This window comes from Phragmites australis, chromosome 21 (genome assembly GCF_958298935.1).
Source record: "Phragmites australis chromosome 21, lpPhrAust1.1, whole genome shotgun sequence".
Lineage (NCBI taxonomy): Eukaryota > Viridiplantae > Streptophyta > Magnoliopsida > Poales > Poaceae > Phragmites > Phragmites australis.
The window spans coordinates 24,559,736-24,578,514 of NC_084941.1; the positions used below are offsets into that span (position 1 = coordinate 24,559,736).

An 18,779-nucleotide genomic window follows, 5' to 3' on the forward strand; every position below is an offset into this window, starting at 1 on the left:
TCTGATGGAGAAAGGCAATCTGGATAATTTGAGAACAATATAACAGTATATCCATTGTCTTATACTTGCAAAGTAGTGTGTTTATTACAAAGGTCTAGATAAAAAAAAAACAGGAAGTTAACTATTGAAAAATGAAGATAAAGAAAAATTGAATGTTTGTTGCTTCCTCTTCATGAGAAAAAAATTCAATTTTATTAGGCTTATGAAACTCAGATCTGAACGGTAATCTGAATGTTAACTTATTACCACCACTTCTGGCAAGAGTATAATTGAAATCAGGTACACTTTTGTCCTACAGTACTATAATCAAATTAGCTATATTCCAAGCAATTCTCTGATTCGAAATAAATTTGACGTAAACATTGTGTAAATTGCTCATGCATTGATCAGGCAACATTTGTTTAGAGCAGTAGGTTGGGGAAGCACTTTGTAAGACCGAAGAGTTTGAGCTGTCAAGTTATTTCGTAAAGTGAAACACTGGATTATTGACGTGTCAAAACATTTATAAATGCTATCATCTCAGTAAAAAAAGAGTTTGACATTTGAAAAGCAAAGTAGTCCTCAATCTTCACAGCTCAAAAGATGCAATTAGAGAATGATTGGTACACGAGCAAATGTAACCATGTTGCACTAAACTGTGTGTAACAATGTCTGAGACGTAAAATGTGTTTCACCATCTCTTGTGTGGCAGCAACTGCTGGAAAGGAGTGCATAGGAGGGTATGCGCAGCTCAAAGGCTCATATGACTCAGTTGAGTTGAAAACACTCGCAGAAGGAGATGACTGACAAAAAGTTTGAGGATGCAAAACTTTCTCCTTCATATACGAAGATGATTGCTCCCTGGAAGCAGAGGAATGGCCTCTTTTCTCAGGCATTTCCACAAACTTTTTCAGGACATTTTAATAATCAGCAGCAATTTGCTCAGACGCCAGTCTATCAAATGGTGACTGTGATTCTTCCACGCTGTACGCATCAGTTGTTACTGAGCGCTCACTGATCATTTCAACAGTTTGCTCCAACGAACTGAGTTTCCTTGATAGCTTCAAGTTCTGAATTTTGATCTGGTTTACTCTCATCAATATGTTTTCGTTTCACTTCTACAATCCAAGAGCTGCTACCAGAAGCATCTTGAATGTTTCCAATCAGATTTAGAGACATCGTTTGTTTTCAGCAAAAGAGGGAGTGCCTGATATAATTTCAGACGGAGTTACCAAGTGTGTGGCATTCCCTCCAACCTGAAACGTCAAACCGGAATTTGGAAGCATCCTTAGCTAAGATATCTTTTCTCATGGGCATGGGTGTATCTTGCCTTTTCAAAGCATCGCTCCATTACTTGCTGTTCAATTAATATTCATTACCATAGAAAGAGCCATCTCTGTCCTTCTTTCACTTCCAGTTCAGTAATAACCGGTAGTGATAATATATTACTACCGATTCATAAGTTTCAGGTGTATATAAAAAGCCGAGCCAACAAGAACCGACAATGATAGTAGTTATCATGCTGGTTTATTACACGAACCAAAACCGGCAGTGATATTAGTTCATAAATAAACGTGTCTCTAATAACCGGTACTGATATAAAAAAATCTATACGTTTTCAAACGCTCACCTCCTCGGCTTCTCTCGAGCACTTTTAAATATTTCACATTCGATCCCAAGCTCTCACAATCGATCGCTCTCACCCTCTCTCCCTCCAACGTCGCTGTCGACTCCACCACCGCCTCCACTGTCGTCTTCTCCGGCCATGCCTCTCACACTTACGTTGTCATCCGATGAGGAGGAGGGGACCCTTCCTATGAGTAACTGTCTAAATTGTATTCTAATTAATCATTAGGGCGATCATTTACACAATCACAACCACAATGATTAACCAGAATTCCATCTTGGTAGTTTTGGCAAGTGTTTTATATTTAAGATCGAAACAAAAGCCTTTACAACATGATCTATCACAAGAGCGAGTAATGAGATTGCATTACAAGTCTTTAGGTTATTACAGATTTTCGTCCATTTACAGAAATGTATGCTAGGATGACAAAAGCACAACTTAACCTCCTAACTGCTTAGAGATACTAAGCAATGTAATAAAAAGTCTATGAATAACAAAAGATGGGTGAAGCCATTTGCCCTGAGGTATCACCCTAAAACCTCACCACTTGAGTAGTTTGCACTACTACCCGTCACCTACATCGGCGGGCGTGAAGTAACCAAACACAAGCTCCTCCTCACCTATAGTACATGTAAAAGCAGCGTGGGTACGAATGTACTCGCAATACTTAATTCATAATGAGTACATATAATAACCTGACTCCAAGGATTATGCATCTGGATGAGTTACCAAGGAATCGACCACAAGGTTAAGTAGATTCATATGCAAAAGCAATTTTGACACAAAAGTGTGAGCATCTACACTTAACCACATATACCCTTCTATCCTAAAATTCATAACATAAATATATCTATAACAGAACCATCTTATCTTATCAATAGTCATCACAAATCAATTCCCAACATACCATACATCATCCCATTTCGGACTCTACGACTGCTGCAAATGGATAAGCATGCTCATGACTGAGAGCGCGGCAATTCGAATTGTTCTAACACTCTCCAGGGGGTACATCTTTACCCACACGACTTGGGTCCATCCTCTTGGCCTTCGAAACAACCTTTCTCGTACCCAGAACTATCCACTTGCACGTGCCTCTATAGCATCGGGGTTACTGTGAGCGTGTCCCAGACACCTCCGGCTCCCTGCCACCTTGCTTCTCCCATTATTTTTCCCTTACGCGTCATAAGGCCGCAAGGCAAGCATCAGCATGGTGTACGATACTCGACTCATCTGTCTATTATATGAATATGTGGTAGTACTTTAAGTGCTAAGGCCAACTACAACAACGGTCGTTGCTTAAACAACTCAGGCGGACCTATAGCATCCAAGACTCCGTTCTCGAGCCATACCTATTGCCTGTCCAAATCTCGCCTTATTCTCACGATCTCATATCTTCCAGCAACATCATTATCTTTGTGAACATCAATAAGCCCTAGGCTCGCGAACGATGGTTGAACCACCGCTCGACTTCTACCGAGAACCTATGCATTGCTAAGCAACTCGAATACTTTTAATTTAGACATCCACAATGTTATGGCAAGGCTACAAGGATAGGGATCAGCAACAATTCAAGGTAGAAGTAATGCGTGAACATAGGTTCTACCCACATACCCGACATAGGCTCGCTAGCATGCATAACATACATAGGCGATAATTTATCAATTTACATTCCACATGATCCAAAGTATAAGGTAAAATATGTTTAGATGCTTGCCTTATTGCTCCGGTGCTTCGCTCATGAATTCTGGTTTGGTGTCAGCTTCGACCACATGAACTGCAGCGCGTCACTCTCTAAACAATCAAGAATGCACCAAATAAACCAACAAATGATGGAAGAGGAAAATGTTTATGATGCATGATTGTGAGCGACATGGAAGGCGTCACGTCTCGAAAGCATTCATAAACGAAAACCAACGACACAAGCTATGAAAAGTTTGAACCTCATCCTAAGTTCACTAGGTACTAGACGGCTAGCGGTCAGAACAGGGATCTGGCAGTCAGACCGTAGGAATCGAGTAGAGAAGAATTTGGTACTGAGTAGGCCTGGCGGTTAGACCGAATGTCTGGCGATCAGACCGTGGCTGGCGGTCAGACCAGCCCTAATGGTGGTCTGACTCCTGACTGTGGAGTTTGACTGATATTATGAACCCAACCAGCCCTAATGGCGGTCAGACCACTCACCACTGGACCCTACCGACGCCACTCGGCAAAGTCGCCTGCGAAGGCTTTGACATTGCCTTCGACCACGAAGGGTACCAAAACTCTCCATGAGACTAGATGAGTGTTTCTAGGGTGGTTTGGACAACATGCAACGGGCCAAACTCGAAAAACTCCATGAATGATATCTAGAACTCGGGTTTAGTTTGGGTTTCTCGGTTCAAACCAAAACGGCGATTGGCTAGAGCTCGGAATCAACAAAAAAAAGGTAGGGGAAGGCTCACCTCGGCGTTGGGAAGATTTCTATTGGATTAGACAACTCCAGGGAAGCTCCGATTTGTAGGTCGGGCTCCAGGGAGGTGATTGAGCCCGAGGTGGAAGAACTCGCGTGAAAACATCTCTGGCGAGGGAGAAGAGGGGGAAGAGCTTGGGGAAGCCTTCGGGAAGCTCAGGGAAGTCCTCTCCGTCGATCTCCAGTCGTTAGGGACGTTAGGGATGATTCTCTCCTTCTCTCTCTAAGGTTGAGTGAGGAAGAGAGTGAGAGAGAAATAAACACGAGAGAGAGAGAGAGAGAGAGAGAGAGAGAGAGAGAGAATGTCGGTTGATGACTTAAGTAGAAAACCCTTTGCGCTCTGGCGGTTAGACTGCGAGGGGCGGTCTTGTGCTCAAAACCTTTTGCGCCCTAGCGGTCAGATCGCAGGTGGTCTCATTTAGACCGCGAGGGGTGGTTTGGTGCTGAACACCTAGTCTCCTTTTTTGCTTTTTTCCCTTTCTCATTCTATTCTTCTTTTCCAAAGCCTAGGGGGTACTTCTAACTAGCTCTAGACCATTTTCGCTCACAAGTACAACTATACATGCGACGAAATTTGCACAAAACATAATACTAAGGTGATTATGCTCTCTTAACCTAGATTAGGATTTTGGGATGTAACAACCCTCCCTCCCTAAAAAAAAAAATCTCGTCCCAAGATTCGACTATTTCAAGGGGAAGGTAAAGAGGGATTTAGGATGGTACTCACAATGTTCCAAATAGGTTAGGGTAATTGGAGCGGATTTGATCCTCACACTCTCAAGTAGTTTCATCTTCTGTGTGGTTACTCTATTGCACTTTGACAAATTTTATGGATTGGCATCTGGTCTTACGTTCTGTATCGTCCAAAATCTGAATTGGTCACTCGTAATAAGATAGATTCGATCACAAGCCTTAAGTTGCAACTTCAATGGCTTCGGTTGGGACTCGAAGATATTTCTTCAATTGCGAGACATGTAACACATTATGCACGATAGAGAGGGATGGAGGTAAACCCAATTAATAGGCAACCTTGCCGCGTCTGGGCAATAATTCAGAAAGGACCAACATAACGTGGTGTCAACTTTCCTTTTATTTGAAAACGTTACGTTCCTCTGAGAGGAGAGATCTTGAGATAGATGAAGTCTCTAATTTTGAATACAAGCTCATGCCGACGACGATCGGCATAGCTCTTCTGACGAGATTGAACTGTGAGAAGATACTTGCGAATGGTTAGGACATGTTCTTCTGCCTCTTTGATCAAATCTGGGCCCAGAAAAGCTCTTTTGGCAGACTCAGACCAATTCAATGGTGTTCGACATCTCCTTCCATAGAGAGCATTGAAATGTGACATTTTAATATTGGATTGGTAGCTGTTGTTGTATGAGAACTTCTACTTCTCATACATGTATGCGGACGATCGAGCCACATGGGGACCACAATTCACTGTGGCCCGGGGTGAAGGTGTGGGCTTAAATCGGTGCCCACACACGCTAATGCTTTATTTGTAGGTGCGTGTGAGCCATCCTTGTAACATTCCATGTTAAATCCTTGATCATGTAATGAAAATCATGAATTTAAAAAGCTTTTATGAATTTTGGTTAAATTAAAAAAAACCTAACGTCCATTTCAAGTTAATTTGATTAATGTTTAAATTAAAATCATGATTTAAATTCCATTTTGTAACATATCATATTTTGATTTTATTGGATTTTTAATTGGTTTTGTCATTTGAATTTTTCCTTTGATTTGAATTGACCCTAAAGTTCATATTCAAATTTGCTCTTTTAAATAAATAGCAAAACAATGTTTAAATCTTAAAGCTATGGACCAAAACCTAATCATACCTAAAGCCCGATGCCGAGCCCGACATCCATGTTTTCGTCCCTCTCTCTGGTTCTTTCTTTTTCGGCCCAATCACTATCACTCTCTCTCTCTCCTTCTTTAGCTGACGAGCTGGCCTGGGGACTATTGCGTCATCCCTCACCTCCCGCCAGGAGCTAACGCAGCGCGCACGGCATCACTCAACGCCGTGCTCGTGTCCCGCTCTGACAAGCCGTTCCTGTGTCTCTCTTCTCTCTTGCTTTTGCCACACCCGCGCCTCCTCCGTACGACCTAAGAGCAACGTCGAGCCACCTAGTGCGAGAATCTTCTGGAAGCAACCAATCCATCTCGCGTAAGGGTTACCTCTCAGTGTGATTGGTGTCCTAAAGTTTAGACTTCACCGTGCGCCGCCGCTTTGCTCAACCCTGGCGACGGTTAACCACCGCACCGCCATGATGGCTTGGACTGAGGATCTCCCACTCATGTAGATCGTCCTAGCTGTGGATTCGGACCCGATCCGTTGATACAGTTGCCGCCCCTGCCTGAGTCGAGGCCGAGTGGGTCCCACAGACCCCACCTGCCATCCTCTGTTTTGACCAAGTTGCCCGGTCTCATCTCTTCCTTTAGTCCACAGCAAGCCGGTCTATGGTGGACCACAGAGACATCTCACCTTTGGTCCATGCATCGTAGACCAGGTCCACCACGTGACAACTTTATCCAGTCGCATAGTCAATGACAGCCATGGCCCACATGTCAGCCGGTTAATTCCAGAAAATCCCGAGAACAATCAGAGAAAAAGAAAAGACAGGGAATATTCCCTGATAATTTCAGAAAACATTTACACCTTTGAAAATTCATAACTAATTCAAATTTAAATTCTAAAAATGTGAAACCAACTTCATTAATTTTCTAAAATTGTACTCTAACCAATAAAAATATGTTAAATTGCATTTGGAGTTCTTTTTGGTCTTCCATTTGAATTTGTATTTGAATTTAAATTCCTCTTTAGTATATGTTTATTTATTTCTGTCGTAAATCGTAATGCATAGACCAAGACTAGGTTGAAGAAGATCAGGAAGACCTGGAGTACCAGCCAAAGTTTGAGGAAGGTGAGGAAGAGTATCAAGCATGCCCTTTTAATCCCTTGACCATATTTATCCTAATATTTCTGCGTAGATGAATAGTATTCACACCTGCTTTACTTTAATTTACTGTTGTTGATTGATTAAGCCCTTGATTGCATGACCTGTTGATTGAGCCACTGCCTTGATTGATTGAATCCCTGTTTATACCATTGTTAGCATATGATCCTAGTATATATTCATGCTTAGGATTTATTTATGCTTATAGAACTGCTTAGCTTTCTTGCATGAGATACTGCTTCCATTTATGTACCATCACATTTCATTTATGCTTTGTATCTGTGATGGTTTTGTATCTCTTGGTTGTGTGCGTTGGGTGGGGAAAAATGGTAAAGCTGTTGGCAGGGGTGAGACGGGAGGTACCTTGCGTACTATGCCAAGGGATGATCTGGAAATCCCCAAGTGGAGTATCTATGGTAGATAGAGTGTGTTTTGGGTGGAGGTGGTTGAAGGTGCTTGCTCCAGCCGCTTAAGGACCAAGTCTGTGTCGTATATGTTCCCTTGCCTTATCATACTAACGACACGCCCTCTATGGCGAGGCTTACATATCTGACTGATTAGGGCGGGGGGGGGGTATGAATATTGTTGGAGATCGGGGATGTGACAGAGGATGAGTTATTGTTCTTTTGGGAGGGGAATCCACTAGCCTTTGCCTTGCGAGGGGGTCGGGTGGTCACCCAATACTACTATAGGGTCCCAGAGCTGAATTCAGGCGGAATGGTCCAGACCTGTTAGGCAGTATAGTAATTCCCTCTAGCCGGAGAGTCTCTCTGTTATGGTTCCCAGTTGCCAGGATCCCTTGGGTGACGTTGGGGCCATTTCGTGTGGGTCTAGATGTACATGTTCCGCAGAGTCTTAATCTACATATATAGCCATGTTCATGGTTATAGACATGCCTTGGTTCCATCCTCATCGACTAGATTTTTGGGGTGTTACTTCTAGTTCTGTAGAAGCAAACACATATCTCTAACTCCAATTCTAGTTAGTCCATAATCAATATGCTCAAATGAAATTCCAAATCAATTCAAATCACATAAAGCTCATGCAAAATTGAAGATCATCAAACCAAATAAAGACATAGTTATTTGACACGAAGTGACCGGCAGTTAATGCTGATGCAAGTGAGGGTCACCTTGATATTCTAGTGCAAGTGGAGGCCACCTGATATCCGGGACAGTGTGGCGTCGTGCCGTAATTGACGACCGGCTCAACATTGCACCCTTACGGTTGCTTGCACTACTGTATTTGTCATAATAGATAATATATTCTAGGTAGGTGTAAAAGTATTTTTATTAGAGATCAGACTGTGTAAGTTCGATCGGTCCTGAATCCCTGCAGTATGGTGCTAACTTGTACCGTTATCTCTTTAAGGGCATACTTATATGTTTATACCCCGAATAATACTATAAATACAGGCCCCTGGCTACCAAACCATATATTTTATGTTCCTTCCTCTCTACTGCTTCTTTAGTCTTAAGCCATTCGTGTGAATATGCTCTCATCGTGTTTGTTCACGAAGACATTTTGTTCCGCCAACTTTCAGTGATGTACACCTGCCGAATACTTTTTTGGCGAGCAGCGAGTACGTACATGCACCAGGACGTGTCCTTATTACATTGTGCTCCCTGTAGCTAGCAAAACTGTGATGAGTAGTTACCCCATGCAAGTTAGAATTTATGTGTATTGGTGGGTCTGTAAAATTTATCAAATCAACATCTACAGTCCGCACTGTTGAGCATGATTCCATTACTTACCCACTGACAGTCCGCACTGTTGATTGCGAACGGTACTGACCCAATCAAAGACCAAAATACGGACCAACCAAACCATTTAATTAGCTCCATGGCACTTCATAACCAGTAACGAAGATGAGCACTCCTATCCTGATCGATCCGCATTCCTTTGTGGCCAAGCGGGCAGACATACACCCATGGAACTCGTGTAGTGCACCGGCTAGGTAGCAAGCTGCTCGCAGCCTAGCAAGCCATAGGAGGACCAATGAGAGTGTGTTCCTCCTCCCATTCGCCATTGGCCGACTAGGGATATTGCAACGTCACTTCACTACACCCGCTTTCTCGTCCGCCGTTGCCACTGTAGCTTGCCCAAATTAGCTACGGGTCGGTCGTCACCACCACAGCTCCCCAAATCACACTCGCACCCACGCCCTTTCCTCACATGCCACCTCGCTGGTCGCCGCCATTGCAAATCGATTGCCTGTCCCATCATGAATTGGCTGTAAGTCTGTAATTGATGAAAATGTTGGCTCACAAACCGAATTTTCCGGAATTTCAAGTGCATCATGTGCCTGATTTTATCCCTTTTTTCCCCTAAAACTTTTCTAAGAATTTTCGATTTCATTGTGTGCCTAATTTTATCCTTTTTCCCCTCTAAATTTTGTCGTAAATTCAGATTGAAGTTTAGCGTGAGGAGTTGGATTCTCTCTTTGCGAAGGTTTCTTGCTCTATAGTATTGATAACTTTGGTGAAAAAGGAGGAATGCCAGGATAACACCCAAGTCAAGGAAGAGCAGATCGTGCATAGCAATGTATTTGTGGTCCACGTCTATGATCATTTTACCATTGTATCTATGCATTCGTTCTTTGCTCGGTTCGAATATGAGAAGGTATCAGTTCTTTTCTCGAATGGTACTGAGACAGATGATACTACCATGATTAAAGTTAGCGGGGTGATGAGCCTCATGGTGGCTAAGGTTCCACATGGCGATTGGCTGAAGGCTGAATACGGTCAAATCACTGAAGATAATTGTTGAAAAAGAGCAAGGTATGCAAATTCTAAAGTTCTCTCACGTATTCATGATCCAAGATATTTTATGAAGCTTCTAGAACTATTTTTTCCATGGTAAAATTAGAATTATCTAGATGGGGATATTTTATATGAACTTTCTAGAAACTAGATATTTGTAGCATGGTATGGCTATAATCTTGCCAAGTGTCAGTCATCCAACGGCTTTGAATGCCTATATACAGAGGGTGTCACTACTTCATGATATACACATAAGTATGAGCATGGTAAATGAGAGCTAGGAGAGTAAGAGAGAAGGGTGAGTGCTAGGTTAGCCATCAATCAAAGAGTATTGTGTACTCTATTCAATATTTTTGGTCATGTAATAAAGAGTATCTTCTTGTAAGTAGTAGCCTCCTAGTTAGGCCCTTAGTTTCTAAGTACATAGTGCATATTAAGTTGTGATCTATCTGAAGGTTGACTCTGTCACCCGGGATCACTGATCCATCTGAAGGATGGCTCTGCCACCTGGGATCATAAGGGTCTAGGCTTCATTTGAAGGCTGGCAGTGCCACCCGAAAGCCAGCTTCATCTAAAGATAGGCTCGGCCACTCAAAAGTGAGAAGATGGTTCTGCCATCAAAAGGACCCAGTGCACTAAGTTATTAGAAATTAAAAGGGGCTAACTGACTCGTATGAGTTAGGCTAGCTTAGGTCCTCAACCTAGTGGGTATTAGGACCACCCCGATTCCCAACAATAATGAGACTGCATTTACTCTTGTGACACAATACAAAAAACGTTTCTCATTTGCCAGTAAAATAATGTATGCCACTTTACTTTATTCTACCTCTTCAAGTTCGATTTAAAACGGTTATTAATTGTACATTTGTTATTGGCAGTTTCCCTTCTTGCAGATGCATCAATGCAAATGGAAAGGAAATGACCGGGTTTGATAAACAATTTGTCTTCCATCTCCATTTTGGAGGAAAGCGTATTTTACTGAAGCTTCAAAGAAACTGTATTCTGAACATAGGCAGCGGGTCATTGGTACCGTTGTCTTTAATATGGATGCAAGACTTGTTGGATTCGTTCATTTTTGTAGCAAGCTGCTCGCAGCCTAGCAAGCCATAGGAGGACCAATGAAAGTGTGTTCCTCCTCCCATTCGCGATTGGCCGACTAGGGATATCGCAACGTCACTTCACTACACCCGCTTTCTCGTCCGCCGTTGCCACTGTAGCTTGCCCAAATTAGCTACGGGTCGGTCGTCACCACCACAGCTCCCCAAATCACACTCGCACCCACGCCCTTTCCTCACATGCCACCTCGCTGGTCGCCGCCATTGCAAATCGATTGCCTGTCCCATCATGAATTGGTTGTAAGTCTGTAATTGATGAAAAAGTTGGCTCACAAACCTAGGTGGCTCGACATCCAAGCCTAGTTCTAGGGTTCTCCTATAGGCCGGTTGATCGAGTCTATGTATAAGGCTGGTCAGCCTAGTAAGTCCCACAAAACGGTTTTCTGGTTTTGTTGTTGTCTTTTTTATTTTTTATTTTTCTATTACATGTATAGTTTAAATCTATGGTTTATTTTATAATATTGATATTTCACAACCATTAAGTAATTCTAAAAATAAAATTCAATAATTTTTTTAACATAATTCAACAAATATGAAGACCTCAACATGTTTAAAAGTTTGGTTCAGCAATTTGTGAGACATATTTCAACATTTAACGAGACCCATTTCAACAATTTGTGATGATGTGTACAACATTTTTCATGTGAATTGTTGAAATAGTTTATTGAATTTTTGAAATAGTAAATTCAAATTGTTGATTTTTTGAAAAATTTAAAGTATATTTATATTTGAACTTGTTTTGTTGTATTAATTATGAGGAACACCAATGTAAAAACAGTTTTCAAAACAAACTCTTAATTTTAGAGAAAAATCTCTATCTCTACTACTTAAAAAGTCTCTAATAAGTCCTACGTCCACCTAAATCCCATAAGTTTCACGCCCACCTTGAATCCCAGGCCCACCCCCTCACCTTTCTCCTTTTTCCCCTCCTATACCCAACAAACATCACCGCACCCTCCTGCCCTCGCCCATCGCCACCGCCGCCGCACCATCGTGCCCTCGCCCACGCGCAGCCGCTTGGTGCCACTTCGGCCCAAACGCGATCGACCAGGGCTGCATGAGACAGGATCCTCCATCGATTGCCTCACTCCGGTTGTGATCTCTAGTGCCTGAAGTGCTCCCTCGCTAACTTGCCGCCCCCATCCTCACCGCTGATGGTTGACTCACCGGTTATCTTCAAGGCCGTCTTCCCTTCAACATCAAACGATGTCTCTGGTAAATGTTGCAAACTGGATTTTCTGGAATTTCAAGTGCATCATGTGCCTGATTTTATCCCTTTTTTCCCCTAAATTTTTTCCGAGAATTTTTTATTGCATTATGTGCCTAATTTTATCTTTTTCCCCTCTATTTTTTTTGGGAAAATTCAGATTGAAGTTTAGTGTGAGGAGTTGGATTCTCTCTTTGTGAAGTTTTCTCGCTCTGTAGTATCGATAACTTTGGTGAAAAAGGAGGAATGCCAGGATAATACCCAAGTCAAGGAAGAGCGGATCGTGCATGGCAATGTATTTGTGGTCCACGTCTATGATCATTTTACCGTTGTATCTATGCATTCGTTCTTTACTCGGTTCGAATATGAGAAGGTATCGGTTCTTTTTTCGAATGGTACTGAGACAGATGATACTACCGTGATTAAAGTTAGAGGGGTGATGAGCCTCATCGTGGCTAAGGTTCCACATGGTGATTGGATGAAGGCTGAATACAATCAAATCACTGAAGATAATTGTTGAAAAAGAGCGAGGCAAATTCTAGAGTTCTCTCGGTATACATGATCCAAGATATTTTATGAAGCTTCTAAAACTATTTTTTCCATAGTAAATTAGAATAATTATCTAGATGGAGATATTTTACATGAACTTTCTAGAAACTAGATATTTGTAGCATGGTATGGCTAGGATCTTGCCAAGTGTCAGTTCATCCAACGGTTTTGAATGCCTCTATAAGGTACTTGTCATGATATACACATAAGTAGGAGCATGGTAGATGAGAGCTAGGAGAGTAAGAGCTAGGAGAGTAAGAGAGAAGGGTGAGTGCTAGGTTAGCCATCAATCAAAGTGTGTTGTGTACTCTGTACAATATTTTTGGTTTTGTAATAAAGAATATCTTTTTTAAGTAGTAGCCTCCCAGTTAGGTCTTTAGTTTCTAAGTACATAGTACATATTAAGTTGTGATTTATCTGAAGGTTGACTCTGTCACCCGGGATCACTGATCCATCTGAAGGTTGGCTCTGTCACCTGGGATCATAAGGGTTTGGGCTTCATCTGAAGGCTGGCAGTGCCAGCCGGAAGCCAACTTCATCCAAAGGTAGGCTCAGCCACCCAAAAGTGAGAAGATGGTTCTACCGTCGAAAGGACCCAGTGCACTAAGTAATTAGAAATTAAAAAGGACTGACTAACTCGCGTGAGTTGTGCTAGCTTAGGTCCTCAACCTAGTGGGTATTAGGGCCACCCCGATTCCCAAATTACTCTTGTGACACGATACAAAAAAGTTTCTCATTTGTCAATAAAATAATGTATACCATTTTACTTTATTCTACCTCTTCAAGTTCGATTCAAAACGGTTATTAATTGTACATTTGTTATTGGCAGTTGCCCTACTTGCAGATGCATCAATGCAAACAGAAAGAAAATGACTGGGTTTGATAAACAATTTGCCTTCCATCTCCGTTTTGGAGGAAAGCATGTTTTACTAAAGCTTCAAAGAAACTGTATTCTGAACATAGGCAGCGGGTCATTGGTACCCCTATCTTTAATATGGATGCAAGACTTGTTGGATTCGTTCATTTTTGTAGGAATACATTTGATGTCAAGCTTGCTGCGAGATCAGAAGTATTGTCTTCCAATCTGAATAAATGGCTAAAGGGTAAAGAGTTGAAAGTAAGAAAAATATTCAATTCCACAAAAATTCTTATTGTTTGGTTCCAAAATAAGTCATTTTGTTGTGTTTTGTGTTTTTTTGTTTATTTTCTCAATTCAGAGGACCACATCGCACCTTACATTAAGAAAAGGTGGCCCAGTTCGAAGAGTTAAAACAACATTTGTCTCATCAAAGGTTGGAGGAATAACTGGAACTCCCCTTTGCATATTATATTCCTAGTGTTGTTCCTGTGGCATACATATTTCATATTATGTGAACTGTTCAGTATGCATACATTTGCATATTTCAGTGCATGACTTGTTACTCTGCAAGCGAAGTGCTAGATGATTGAGATGTTTGGTTGTAGGCGCAACATGAACTGCAAGGAGGAAGCATGGGTGGCTTTCATGGGCCCCTTTTGGTGCCTTCCTCCTTTTTTTTCTTTGTTGGAGGGGGAGGGGGGATGGACCGTATGCATCTGTCACTTTGATAGCTGAACCACTTTGCATTGTCGATTGATAGACATGTGTACCCAAGTCATGCATATTGCACTGACTACCGAGGAAACCTGCATGGATTTTTATGAGGGCTTCCTTATATTAGTATAGAGAGTGGTAGTTTCAAGGGTCTTGTAGTGGCATTTAAGACGAGTATTGAGCAGTTTTGCAGCACTAATTTTCCTTCACGGGGATTCTCTCATGCGCAATACAAACTGCACATTGTGATCTGTCGTATTGAAAACAAACTACAATTTACGCGCACCATTGCCGCGTTTCTGTTGCTTTTGTTACATGTTAGATGGCCCCCATTTTGTTATGGTTAACATGCTCAAATGAAATAGCTTGACCAAACTAGTAGCTGATGTGCTTGGTTTTGTAAATCAAGTGACTTAATTAGAGTAAGCTGTGCGAGGTTTGCAATGACAGTCCTTGAAATCCAATTATTAAAGCTTGATGGAAAGAATTGGCTGAGCTGCAAATCTATGTGTCTTGGTACTGTAGGAATCTCTGTTGTTTGTTAAACACTCAAGCCCAGTTGTAATCTCGAGGAGTTTATAAGATTGATTGACCTAAGATGCTTAAAGCGCATCTACGTTTACCTTTTCTTTTATCTATATCAGCATTTGCATTTATTTCTGGGGCTAAAATGGTGTTGCCGCACCTGATAGCTCTCGTCACTAGACATTTACATGTCTTTGTACAACATTTTGACATAATCATATTTAAATTGAACAGAGTCCGATACATAAATATAACGGTAAGCTACGTACTCATATGAAGTTTCATACACACATATGACATGGTTAATACGACATGGTGTTAGGTATTGTGATAATTTAATTATTACAATGAAAGTCTAAAGTTGCATCAGTACATATTAATATATGGTTGATAATTGCATCGTACATGCATGTACGATTGAGGTTAAGCACGATGCCATTTCCTTTAAAGGCTCCTGATTAGATTGAATCACTTTTATCTTCTGCTTGTTAAGATTAAAACACATAAATAAAAGGAAAACGAGGCACAGTGAGTTAGGTAGAATCAAAATAATATAACTGCAGATTTGCAGATCGCTTTGATTTAGCACTATCTTTTAGTGAACCTAAATTGACTCTATTTAAATACACCTTTAGTAAATTTGCTCTTTTTTCTTGAATTATAGTTTAGCTTATCTTTGATGATCACTAAACAATACTCTAGTTTATAACAGCCATTTTACTTTGATTTGTTATCACTAACATAAGCCTACTGCTGTATTACAAGAAAGGAAGTTCGTTAGTACTGATGTATTGCAAGAAAGGAACTTCAGTAGTGCAATTGCTATTAATAAGTGAGGAGCATTGTTATTTTGTTTACAATATATTGGAGAACTGAAAGGCAATGGATATGGCATAAGTAATTAGAATTTCTTTCAAAGACTAAAAATCATAGAGTCCAGCCCTTATGGACGCAAACAATGTAGTTATTGTGAGGAGTTCAATTATTAGAATTGTCTCCATTATTCCATGGCATATTTAATAATTTTGTTCCAACAGTATTACAGTAATGACATGGCCTGGTCTTGTGATCTTGCTAGCAGCACTACAGCTGCATTATTGCTCTATACCAACATATCATGGTAAAGAAGACTAACTTTTTCAGCAACAGGGAGGGGCGCTTGTGAAAAAGATTGTGCAGCTTTTCTGGTACAATTGGATTTGGACTCTATCATTCACAATTTTAAGTTCAATATGCACTTGAAAGCCCTGCTGTGCAATGTGCATTGGTCACTGTCCTGGAATTATGCATCTGCATGCAACAACATTGCTAATGAAGATCTTCATTGGAATATTTCACCTATCAGTAGAGAGTGATCTTATTTGAGAATTTGGATATCGGAGGCAAGCAATATATCACATATACAAGAAAAAGAACCTAGCAATCACAATAAATATGCAGGTTCATGATGATAATCGCTCTTCGCAAATGAATCATGGATAAAAGAAAATAATGATTTCTTAAGCTATCAGCCTATCACATGTGCATGATTCATGGCTTGCTGCCATTAAGCACTCCACGGCACCAAGATCACAATGTTGCACGGCTAACTGTTGTTGAAAATACAAGATTAAACAGCTAAGTGCCAATGAGCAGTGAACATCTGTGCCGGTTCTGAAGGCCGAGCATTCAATGTGCCATGGTCCTGCAGCGCTGTCCAGGACCTTGGAAAAGATGGCATGTCAACGGAAGTGTGGGTGTGAGGCGGCATGCATGGGAGTCGTGTTGGAAGACATTGCAGCGTGTGAGGAGGGAGGTAGAGGCAGCAGCGTGCAGAGGCGTGGTCGGAGTAGGGCCTCGCTTGGCTCCTTTCGTTATCCTCCCGGCCAGACCAAGGCGAGCAACCTAGGCGGAGAGGATATTGGACACCTGGGGCTCGATCTAGCCAGAGAGGATATTGACCCGATGACGAGGGACCTTGATCTAGTGGCGATGGCTGCTACGGAGGCGTGCGGTGTCTTCTACAGATCGCGATGGGGAGAGTGGTGGGAGGAAATGGTGGTAGCAGGAGGTGGCGACTCATGGGAAAGAGGTGGTGGTTGGTCACTGGAGGAGGCGCACGTCATAAACGGGATGGTGACACCTTCTGCAAGATGTCAGGGGATCGATGAGGGCAACTGAGGAAAAGAGAACGGGATGTGAAATATAACGGAGAAGGACCTGATTGCAAGAACTTGCGATCCAATACTTCTCAAAGTATCTGGATGTATACATCACAAGAGTGAGATTAGACGGTTTGTACCCATCCATGGTTCAGGGCCTGTTTAGTAGAGCTTCCTCTTATCTAAATTTTTTGGAGGGAGTAATTCTCTAAGGAAAATGATTTTATGGCTGAAAGTGATTTTCTAGTAATTCTTTAGGGTAAACTCTATGGAGAAAATTATTATGTGTGAGAACTGAATCAGGGGAATCTATTTTTTTTAGATCCTATCATCTAGTTCATTTTAGAAAATTACTCTCACGGAATCACTCTGTGAGCTAAAAACTGAAAATTGCTGTTTGAAAGAGCTTCCCTGATTCTACTCCGGGAGCTCTACCAAACAGACTCTCAATCCAACATCTGTGACGCTGATGGATAACGTGGAATGGCGCCTTTGCGAAGAAACGCCCATGTTTGAGTAATATAAAGATTGGTTGACATCAATCAGGATAATTCTTGCATGGAAAATTTGACATGGTCTGTCCGAGTGCATTGTTAAGCATTCGTCCAGCTCCATTGAGAAGAAAATCTTGTGCATTTCATCTACGCTGCATAGTTTCCATCTCAATAGTTTCTCACGTATGGTTGTATTGTTTTGCTGATGTTTTTGATGCCATAGACTGCAACTATGTCTTCAGGCACATAGAAGATAGAAAGGAAAGACATAATTTATGTATGGAGTGTATGGTATGTTTATCATGTTTTGCTACAGAAATGTTCACTTCTGACTTGTAGGAGTAATTTTTAGTTTTCGATGTTACTTTATTGATACGTGTTGATATTTGGAGCTGCACTTCCCTATTTTCTAACTCTAGTTTGTGATTTTTTATTTACATTCCTTTTTGCCCCTATATGTTGCCCCCTGTATGTTGTACCATTGTCTAATTGAAAATCTATGTTCTGACAGGGGATGGTCGAATCGTCAACAGGGCAGTCTTCATAACATACTAAGTAAGAGGATTCTCTGCAAATCACTTCTCGAGTAGCAAATTTTCTTCCGCCATTCACATCTCATGATATTGTGCAAATTGATCCCTATTTTCTTATCCATCTTACATAGATCCCCTTCTTCCCCAAAATCATCGTTCACGTAGATGTGCGCCGCCACCTAGCCAGCGAGCTTTGGAGCACCTAAAGGGCTGGGAGCACTAGATACTCTCTCCAGCACCCTCGAGAGAACACAGATCAAGTCGTGCGAGCAATGTCTTTCGGACGGTGTGCTGCAACTCGGTAGGATCAGGCGCGTGATAGATCAGCGCTTTGTAGCTACACGTGGCCGGCTCCTCCATGCACTCCGCATGGTGGCGCCCCGCATCGTGGACCCCCTTCTTCCCCATTCACGTCTCATGATATTGTGCAAATTGATCCCCGTTTTCTTATCCATCTTACACAGACCCCCTTCTTCCCCAAAATCATCGTTCACGTAGACGTGCGATCGATCAGCGCTTTGTAGCTGCACACGGCCGGCTCAGCTCCTCCATGCACACCGCACGGTGGCGCCCCGCATCACGGACCGTGGCGGCGGGCATCAGGACACTGAGCAAGGAGCCGGACCTCCCGGTGGCAGCTGTAAAGGAACACACGTGCTGGCATTTGGCCACGATGTGGACGATGCCCTCAAGCCCAGTGCGGCATCGTGGGTGCCGTTGACTAGGACCGGTCCATGTATTGGTTGTTGCTCGCCTTCGACTCGGATAAATGTCAACTTGAACGAATCCGATTCATCATCTAGGCTACTTTCCTCGGACACATCTATCCTGCAACGCAATGTTACTAGCCCATGCAATG

The 18,779-nt window shown here is 42.0% G+C and overlaps 1 long non-coding RNA gene across 1 annotated transcript; it reads left to right on the forward strand.

The window, feature by feature from the left end:
• The first annotated feature begins 13,599 nt into the window (after positions 1-13,599).
• Positions 13,600-14,137, forward strand: LOC133904088 (uncharacterized). Its single transcript, XR_009907393.1, has 3 exons — positions 13,600-13,771; positions 13,874-13,946; positions 14,062-14,137. It is a non-coding gene; the product is annotated as an uncharacterized LOC133904088 (long non-coding RNA).
• Positions 14,138-18,779: the final 4,642 nt, after the last annotated feature.